The sequence below is a fragment of the Schistocerca cancellata genome, chromosome 1 (assembly GCF_023864275.1).
Source record: "Schistocerca cancellata isolate TAMUIC-IGC-003103 chromosome 1, iqSchCanc2.1, whole genome shotgun sequence".
NCBI classification, from domain to species: Eukaryota; Metazoa; Arthropoda; class Insecta; order Orthoptera; family Acrididae; genus Schistocerca; species Schistocerca cancellata.
Window position 1 is genome coordinate 541307390 of NC_064626.1, and position 9374 is coordinate 541316763.

General features: G+C 43.5%; 1 non-coding gene across 1 annotated transcript; it reads left to right on the forward strand.

Moving 5' to 3' along the window:
* The first annotated feature begins 438 nt into the window (after window positions 1-438).
* On the forward strand, window positions 439-513 carry Trnat-ugu (transfer RNA threonine (anticodon UGU)). Its single transcript has one exon. It is a non-coding gene; the product is annotated as a tRNA-Thr (tRNA).
* The last annotated feature ends 8861 nt before the right edge of the window (window positions 514-9374 follow it).

Consider the following 9374-nt stretch of genomic DNA (forward strand, 5'->3'; position numbering starts at 1 on the left):
CCGCGGAGGCTCAGATGGATTGAGCGTCTGCCATGTAAGCACGAGATCCCGGGTTCGACTCCCGGTCGGGGCACACACTTTCAACATGTCCCCAATGAAGTACATCAACGCCTGTTTGCAGCTAGGGCGTCCCTTTAATTATCATTTCATTTCTAGCAAAGCTGCATGGTCATCCACGGTAAGTGTTCTTTCAGGAACAGATAATACCGTCATATATAGTTAAAATATGGCTTCCCGGCCATTGACCTTCTAGTGCGAACGCACACGCTATGCCCGAACTCGTACGGGACTTGGTAGATTAATCTGCCACGAGTAATGAGTATCATGGGCAAACATCTATTAGGCGCACTACGAATGTAGGGGTGTGGACATGTTGGGAACGTGGATCTCACGGGGAGCGTGCAAGGGATAAGTCCCTGCAGACGCACTGTCCTTTGTGCCCGCGGTGGCCCAGATGGACAGAGCGTCTGCCATGTAAGCAGGAGATCCCGGGTTCGAGTCCCGGTTGGGGCACACATTTTCAACATGTCCCCAATGAAGTACATCAACGCCTGTTTGCAGCTATGGTGTCCATTTAATAATCATTTGAAATATTTGCTCATTTTTGTTATCTCATTTATTTTCTAAAACTTAATTCCTCATCTCTTTTGCCTTCCGGAAGGATACGCCTTATGAAGCTGGAAAATACTTAGCTTAAGACATTTTCACATTTGTTGTTCAGGCTAAAACGTATGTCATTGCTATTTCAGCTTTATGCTGCTTCAGTACACTAAAAGGAATTTCTTGGCGCATAATGAATAGATAACCAATTTCAGAACAGCAGTGTGAATAGTCTTCCCAACATATTAAAACTGTCTATCGGTCGGGGACAGGAGCGTAACCTTTCCTATGAAACACGCTGCGTTCCTACCGAAGAAACTATGAGGCTATGAGGCTTTGAGGTGGGGCGTGGTTCATAGCTTGGTTAGCTCTGTCGGTAAGAACATTGTCTCAAAAAGCGAGGGTCCTCGGTGGAGTCTCTGCGCAGTACATAACACAAAATTTTAATACAGCGAGAAGATCGCAACAGCGGAAACGTAGGTCAAAATCAAAGTTCATTTTAAAAACGTTATCTTCTCTCCCCATAACGGCTCGTTCTCTGATCCTGTAGATCAAATGGAAAAGCGGCCGTAACCTCGTAGCAGCCAACAGACTAAATGCATCTTACCGGTTCTTCTTTTCTCCCTTCCGTATATAAACTGGCGAAAACAGAAGCATCACCAAAAAAGTAATTAATGTATAGTAATTGAATTTCTGGGATACGTTTGTCGAGGAAAACATATTGAAGATATTAACTGTGCAGTGCGCTACATGTTAACGTAAGGACGAAACAAGCCATCACAAATGTTAAATACTGGTACAGTAAAAACTTGTGTAACCGCCAAAATATTGAATGCAAACATTCAAACGTGTATCAGTTGTACTGTACAGGTTCCGGATGTTAGTTTGTGGGCTGGAGTTCCATGCCTGTTGCACTTCGTCGGTCAATGCACCCACGGTGTTTATTGTGGGTGACGCTGGAATTTTCTTCCGATGATGTCCCGTATGCGCTCGACTGGAGACAGATCTAGTGACCGAGCAGGTAAAGGCGACATTTTTGACACTCTGTAAGGCTTTCTGGGTTAGAACGACGGAATGTGAGGCTAGCCTTATCCTGTTAGAAAACGCCCGTGGAATGAGGTTCTTGACGCAGAACAACAGGTCGAATCATCTGACTGACGCACTACTTTGCAGTCAGGGTGCATGGGATAACCCCAAGAGCCTTTCTGCTGTCAAAAGAAACCGCACCTCAGACCATAGCTCCAGGAGTAGATCCAGTGTGTGCAGGTCTCAGACAGATTGGTTGCAGGCCTTCAATTGACCTTCTGACTCGCGGCCAACACTGGAACCGAGTCAGAACTAGCTTTGATCAGAAAACACAACAGACTTCCACGCTACCTCTCAGAGAGCTCTCGCTTGACATAACTGAAGTTGCAAACGGCAGTTTTGTTTTGTTTTGTTTAAGGGAGCAAACAACAACTGGGGTCGGTGGTTTTGGGTCCACGGAATGTCCGCTACAGGGGGTCGGGCTCGGAGCGCTCCTTCAAGGAACCGTTATGTAACAGTTCGTTCTGTCACAGTGATGCCAACTGCTGCTACATTTGCTGCTGCAGGTGCAGTACGGTGCCACAGAGCCATACTCCGAACACGATAGTCTTCCCTCTCCCCACGTGGCCGTCCAGAGCCTGCTCTTCTTGCGATTGAAGATTCTCGTGACAACCGCTGCCAACAATCATGTAGAGTGGCTACATTCCTGCCACGTCTTTCTTCAATACCGCAGAAGCAACATTCAGCTTCTCATAGGCCTGTTAGAAGACCTCGTTCAAACTCAGTGACGTGCTGATCGTGGCGTCTTTATCGCATTAAAGGCCTTCTTCACTAGCATCAACTCACCATGTCCCATCTCAAAGTTAACTAACGCTGACGACAGTTACTGCGTGCATGTGAAGCAAACTTGACTGGCTCCTTCACAGTGGCACTGCTAGCGCCCCTTTTATGCGACTGGGACGAAATTTGAACAGACATCATATTTCAGATGCAAACTTCCATTTACCTCGCACAACTCCGTCTTGATGTTACGATTTTTTCCCGTCAGTGTATATACTTAAGACAATTGTAGTTTGTGATTCGAGAGGTTTGCTTCAAGCTTTTTCTGTGTCTATCGTCTATCCTTTTCTTCCGGTTTGGTCTCTATGTTGGTGCACAAGACATCAGCTCTAAAGGGGTATTCAGTGGTCTTTTTTTTTAAACACCTTTTGAAACTGTGTAGATATTGACAAGCGAGGAACATAATAATGTTAGAACACTCATTTTTCTATTTGTAGTCGCCTGGAAAAGCGTTCTGTCATCCAAGAATATGAATTGCATATTGCTCAACTCAACAGGAATGCTATAAATTTAATACTGTTTCTTCTGGAAGAAATTGACGTATTTTTTTTTCATTAGTTAAGATCAGGTCAGGAGAAGTTGAAGTTAAGCAAGCTCCGTTACAGTGATCTTGTCGTGAATCATTTCACGATGCATTAAGGAAACGCCAAGGTTCAAAGATTTACGAAGCATAACTCTTTCTGTAATCAAGCGGCTGTTCCTCTCAGATTATTACGTCCAGGTAGTATTGACATTCTTTAATTAGTTGAAAATGAACAGTATACAAAACAATTAAGTCTTTCGTAGCCACTTGTTAACAAATTGCTATGTGGGTTTTTCGATCGACGTGTGTTTGAAGGTCGTGGACTCGAGTCGAGTACGCAATCACAGATGATGCGTACCTGACTCGCCTACGTCCAAGGGCTTTACAGCGACCATTACCGCTGCGGTTCTTCCCTTGCTATCTGCAACGGCTATTCGCTGCAGCACACGAATAAAGGATCCCTCTCTAGGTGAAGCTGTTATCATGTTAACGTATTTTTGCAGCATCCCTGAACAGGCTGGTGTGATGGTACTTCTGTACAGCAAGAACTTCCGTGTCCGTGAATTTTACTATGTGGCCGGTCTCATACAGCGCGTGCTCCGCCACGGCCGATTTCTCCTAATGCCCCAACCTGCAATGCAGCTTACGTCCGGTGATCCTGGTGCTGACTGACGTCCAGCCATTTCGAAATAGACATTTCCACGTGTATGGGGTGCGTAGTGTATTCCCGGCATTACAATTGGGATCCTTTCTCCACTAGCGATCAGAGACACTCATCTTCGTTGTCGGTTTATAAGTAGAGATAATGATGTCCTTCATATTTACAGCTCTCGGAAATAATAGCGAAGCTCCAATTTTGAAAGACAAACTCTTCTACTTTGGTCAGTTGTTATTCTCTGAGGTTGATCACTAAGCTGACTTTTCGGAAATCGCCTTGTCAGACTGCTCCCTCATGTTACAAACTTTTTCTTCTGTTCATCCATGCAGCGGTCGGGTACGTTTTGCATACTGCTGTGAGTTATTCCGTCGATCTTGCCCCAGTGATCTCGTTGTATGCTGCCACTTAGTTGATATGAAATAATCAAAATCTCCTCTTTCGTTTTTGCCAAGTATCTCTGTATTTCATTAATTCGCACACGACGAAAAGCTCGTTCCATTCTGTCGTAGATACGACGTGCTTAGACCGTAGTGATCAGGCAGAATTGTTAATGCTTTATGGCCGTTTGTTGACAGATTGCCTCTTGGTTTCTGTCTCGAGATTTCTGCTACGCCTTTACGGGGAGGAGATTTGCAGATTCTACCGGCGCCTTGACTAACGACGGAAGAAGAAAGCGCCTTGCTGACGAGGTGCCGGCACGAAAGCACCACACCAAAGTTCTTGCAATGTAAACGCCTAATCACCAACGGCAAAGCGCACCGTATCGACGACAGAATGGAACGAACTTTCCTCGAGAATTAATTCATACAACAGGGAGATGGTTTGCAAGAACGGATGAGGAATTTTCGGACATTTTCTATCAACTGAGTAGCAGCATGCATCAGACTATCGGTTCAAGACCGACAGCATTGCTCACAGGAGCATGCAGATCAAGCTCGACCCCTGGAGAGAGCGACATCAGAAAATATCTGCAAGATCAGGGAAGCAGACTGACAAGGACATTCCCGACACGTCACGCACAGAGGTCAGCCTCAGTGAACAACAATTAACCGTCCATCAAAAAGGAGGGATTTTCTCTATTATTCAGAGAACTATACCTACGGAGAACATCACTGGTAATAACGAATCGTCCATTCTGCCCTTTCCTCGTGAAAGAGTTAAGATAATATGTACTGGAACCGCCAGCATACTGCGCCGGGGAAAACCACCAGTTTGTAAACTGAAGAAAGAAGAGTTACAAGGTAGAGTATTAACGCCGACAAGACTACATTGGTACTCTCCGCCGATAAAGTAAATGCGAACGGCGTAATGAAGATAGAAGATGAAGAGTAAAATATCCAGGACCTATTAGGTCCGACGACTTACCGAAAACTAAGCGCAGATACAACGCATCGAATGACATTGAATACGAAACAGTTAATCAAGGCGACTCCTCTCTCGATGGGGATACTGTACTGTGTAACCTGGGCAACATAGAAACCCTTCCGACTCGGCCGTATATATTACCAAAGATCTATTAGAATAGCGTTCTATTCAGACTGTTTGTTAGCGCCCCTGGCTCATTATCGTATTAACTGGCGAAACACTTGGTCTCTCTGCTCCAGCCGCACGTGGGGTAGACTGTCACATACATAAAGAGCTCAGCAAATTTCACCGAGAAGCTCATGAAACTAAAACTTGAACCAAACGACATCCTAGTTAGCTCTGAAATTGTTTCTTCGTTTAACAGTGTGCCACTTACTGATACTCTGGAGTACATCGTTTCCATTTTCTCGCAAGACATCAAAAAGTTCTTTCATCCTTGTCTCACCATGGACTATGTCCTATGAAATGACAACTTCTACGAACAGCTGGAAGGCGTCGCCATGGATAGTCCACTTAGTCCAGTTGTGGCCAACTTATTCATGGGACATTCAGAACTACATGCGCTGGTCTTGGCACCTTGTTCACCTTAGGTGCATCACAAATACGTCGACGATGCCTTCGCTATGTGGAGCCTTGGTGAGGAGCAGCTCGGTGACTTCCTAAGACACCTGAGCGGTCTCCATGCCAAAATAAAATTTACTATGGAGGTAGAAAATGGCCAACAGCTATCCTTTCTATACGCGGTGGTCACGAGAGATGGTGAAAACATGGGACATAGTGTGTATCGAAAACCGACGCTCACGAGCCAATATTTGCACAAACTGTCAGATCCTCAACTGACCCAGTAAAAGAAGCATGATTAATACGCTAGTAACGCGCGGAAGTGGATGAAAGTCACAGAGCCTCAGAGACGAGAGGCAACACCTACAAAGGCTTCTGAGGAGCAGTTACATAAGAATTTTCACGGAATAAAACACGCATTCCCAGATTACGGACAGAAATGGCTGTATATTGTGCAAAGACGGCTTCAATACTTTTCATAAACGAATGAATAGGATCAAGAACGTCTCAGATGGGCAAAGAAGTAAAGGGTAGCACTCACCAGTCTGTGTTGAAATGGTTGGACGCTCAGTCAACACCAGGATCATCGCACATAAGCGCCATTGCCGGGTGGGGCATGTGGAAAAATTAGCCGTGACAGGACAGAAGCTGTGTGAGACCAAGCACATAGTAAAATTCGCCTATACGGACGTCCTTGCTATACAACACTGCTACCACAGTCGCCTTTTCAGGGATGCTATAGAAATGCGTTAACATAACAACAGCTTCACCAAGAGAGAAGGAAGCCTGAAGGTTATGGTATCCTGGATTTGCGTGCTGCAGCGAACGTCCTTTGCAGGTAGCAAGGGGCCAACTGCAGCGGTAATGGCCGCTGTAGAGCCCTTGGACGTGGACGTGCCACGTACATGTAATCTGTGGCCGCGAGCTCGACTTCAGTCGACGATCAGCAATGGAGGCTGAAGCTTCGATAACGCCAGACCCTCGTGCTGGCGAAACGTCAGAGAAATCATCAAACATACGTCGGCTGAAAAATTCGGTCATTTTTTCGTAAACCATATAATTTAATAATTATGCTTTGCGGTTATCTTTGAAAGAGAATGTTAACTGCTGTGCTATTCCGTATTATCAACGAGTGCCGTCAGGCTACAGTGCAATTTTTGTCGTTGTAACTGCTTCATTTAAAACTGAATGAGGAACACTGTGTGTATCACACGACTGCAGCCGCATTCCCATCCAGTATAATAATTGAAATAGTACATAAATTCTGGTATGTTTTTATAGGTGTAAGAGGTGTTACAAGGAATGTGATTTTGAAAAATTACCAGTCTGTCAATGATCTCTAACATCGTAGACAAGATTTAAGCAAAGTTCTATGTGCTGTCTGCTCGCAGGAGGAGCTATAAAGCTTCGACGGAAAATGTGTGCCAGTTAATATGCATAGTTACCCAATTCTTGTCTGAAGCTGAGTAATATGATTAATCTTTTAGTTGAACGACGTAGCCTATTACATTCGAATATGGCGTTTGAGGCAAGTACCACGTTGTTTAAAGAAATTACAAAGCCAGCTCGTGTGCGAGATACTCCCTAACCCTATTTTATATCGGTATTCGATATCCGTGCTACCAGAGTAATGGATCATAGTAAATCCGCTTCTATTCTCAATTTTACATAATTTCTAAACACCCAAAATATGAATTTCTCTTTTCAGAGTCGCATGTAAAAAGAGTGGGATAATAGTGTTGTAAGGTAATTTCTACTTTTGTATGTCATCGATGCACTTGTTAGTGAGAGAGCAAGGTAAGATACTGTTAAACAATCTTTGGCCTTGTCGTGTACAGTCTTTGCCTCTATGCAGTCTCATACATTCTTAGTTGAAGTGTGGCAGGTTATGAACTTATTTCCTAGTGCCGTGTGGACTTGAGATTGTATCTGTTAGATGAAGATAGGACAGATGAGGATAACATGAGTTAGATGGGTACATTGAAAAATGAAGAAATATAAATTTTGGGGTACATTTGAAAATAAAGAAATATAAATATTGAATAAAGGTATTAGTTTTGAAGAGAATAACTTTGGGATAAGACTGCAGCTCTGCGCAGCTACGAATGATTGTCAGCTAGTTAACTTGTGTGTATTATGCTAGTTAACTTGCTCAGAGCTGAAAGAAAACACCACACTTTCCTGAGTCAGGGACTTGCATGTTAATTGAGAAAACTGTTAGATTTTTATAGAAATTCTCTGTAGTCTTTGTTGCCTTTTTAAATCATTGTTCACTTTGTTAAGCGTAGTACTGTTCAGACCAATGTTATGTGTAAAATGCACTCGAAGTATTACTCAGTCTTTTTGAATATATATTTCATTCTAAAATCGTTGTCTTGGTATATCATTTCACAGCAATAATTACTCTCCGCGCCACAATGTTTAACATTACGCATTGCCATCTGCAACAATTCGAACATTTTTTAAATTTAAAAACAGAAATATAGCTTAGACACTGTTTGCTTGCTATTTGCTGTTGCGCTTTCGAGAATTCTACAACAATGTTGGCAAGAAGCGAGATAAGTGGAAATGTAATTAGGACCAGATAATTGTTTCACTCCCATTGCGTATTTACTACAAAGTCAAACTGCATGAAATCAGTTACTGCTCAGTTCAAATTAGGTTCTGTTTAGTCAAAGTTTAGCATACCAGTGTAAATTGGATAACAATTTGTGAACACATAGTTTTATGTAATACGTAGATTTTATAGAGTGTGAGGTAAGGTTGCTCTAAATTTCAGACACGAACAAAATATAGACAGCAAATTACAGTATCACTGTACATGATGTACCACACACTAACTCGCTTTGAGAGCTGCTGTATGCCATATTCGTGTCAATGTCAATTATTCTTCAACCTGTAACAATGTTTCTCTTTACACCTCCAGTGAAATAAAAATTAGTCACATTAGACATAGCGTCAAGGAACAAAGCGGTTAATTAGCGTTACAACAGCCCAGATCACGAATTATTTTATATATTAACTCTCTTACAGAACCACTTTAGCTCAGTTTAATATCCCTGATGTGACGCCAGTGCCGGCAATATTAATGAAGTAATACTTGCTGCCGACCGAAGTGGCTGTGCCGTTATAGGCGCTACAGTCTGGAACCGCGCGACCGCTACGGTCTCAAGTTCGAATCCTGCCTCGGGCATGGATGTGTGTGATGTCCTTAGGTTAGATAGGTTTAAATAGTTCTAAGTTCTAGGGGACTGGTGACCTCGGCAGTTAAGTCCCATAGTGCTAAGAGCCATTTGAACCATTTTAATACTTGCTGATAGGTATAGCCGAAATCAGTTATCATATAAAACTAGCGTAAACTTGTTTTCCGCAAACTAATGACAACAGCAACTACACCTCTTTGTCTTCGTAACTGTTTTGCTTTCTTGATTAGTGAAAATGCTGCGAGAACTCATAAACCGACAATCGTGTCGCGATGGCTTCGGATACTATGCAGATGTCATTCTCATCCCCAAGGCATGAACATTTGTTCCCAATCAGCTCTGTTCTTACGGCACGCCGTTCTTGTGACAACACCATTCTACGGAAATCAGGAAAGTAAAATTTTTACTAATATACACTCCTGGAAATGGAAAAAAGAACACATTGACACCGGTGTGTCAGACCCACCATACTTGCTCCGGACACTGCGAGAGGGCTGTACAAGCAATGATCACACGCACGGCACAGCGGACACATCAGGAACCGCGGTGTTGGCCGTCGAATGGCGCTAGCTGCGCAGCATTTGTGCACCGCCGCCGT